Source organism: Propithecus coquereli, unplaced genomic scaffold, assembly GCF_000956105.1.
Source record: "Propithecus coquereli isolate 6110/MARCELLA unplaced genomic scaffold, Pcoq_1.0 Scaffold64, whole genome shotgun sequence".
Lineage (NCBI taxonomy): Eukaryota > Metazoa > Chordata > Mammalia > Primates > Indriidae > Propithecus > Propithecus coquereli.
In genome coordinates, this window is record NW_012152396.1 from 5,484,045 (window position 1) to 5,485,245 (window position 1,201).

The following is a 1,201-nucleotide window of genomic DNA, read 5'->3' on the forward strand; positions in this document are numbered from 1 at the left end:
GTCCTATTTATTTAGTTTGGGGATCTAGGGAGAATAAGTAAATGAACATTATTCTTGGCTGCCTGATCATCTCTGTCTTTTCCTCTTGATAGATCTTTGTAATGGAAGCTCCTACATTTAGTAGATCGACAACACAAGACAGGGTGTTTTGAAGATGAAACTTCTCTAAGATAAATATTACTTTCCAGGAAACGGAAGACTTGAAAAGTGACCTCCTGAAAGAGAGTTGCCATTAATCATGAATATCTCTGTTCTTTGTAAACACCAAGATGGACTGTAATTTTATCTGTTAATTTCACCACAGTGGGATTCCAGACCTTATGTTTTCTTTCCTGGAGAGCTTCAAATTTCCAAGGTCAGTTTTCAGGGCAAGTTTTCATTCATTCAGTCTGAAGCATCAGTACTACTGTCTTCGTAAAATATAAAATATTCTTTCTGTCCCATTCTTTTACCCACACCATTCCCTCTTTCTTATTTCCATTAGTTTATAAACTCATGTTCCTGCTGAAGTGTTAGTTGAAACAGGGATGGGAATTTATTTGAACACATCTCTGTCAATTTGGCTCTGAACAAAAGATGCTAGTTCTCTGGACTGGCACACACCACGTGAAGAAGACACTGGATGCCAAGTTAGAATTTGGAACTAAGCTTCCAAAAATTACAAAATTATACTTTAAGTCCTTTCATTTTACTTACTCAAGATTGTACAAATTCCCCAGTGATCTTAGAGAAGTTGAAGAAAGAAGTAGATTATTAGAACAAATATAAAATGTTATGTAAGAATATAATGACATCTGTGTTTCTTATATAGCTATTTGTACGTGGTACTACATGTACAGGTTGTACAAGTGAACAAAGCAAAATGTAGGAGTTCTCAGTTTTGAAAACTAAGTGCTATATTAAGGGGAGAAAGAAAAGAAAACCTAAATACCCAATCTGCTTAAATTTAAACTTAAAATATATTCTTTAGAAAAATACATTTGTTAGAATTGAAGTAGGTAACAATATGCTACTTTTTATACTGATCTATTTTAGAAAAATCCTCTCCTTAGTAAATGAATAGTATGTTTATACTGCTAATATATTTTAGTAGTTAACATTTGAAGTCCATGTAGTATTTGTTTTAATAAAACTTGGTATTTTAAAACAAAAAAAAAAGAATGTTCTTCATTTTACAAAGGGATTCACAACCAGTTTCCTT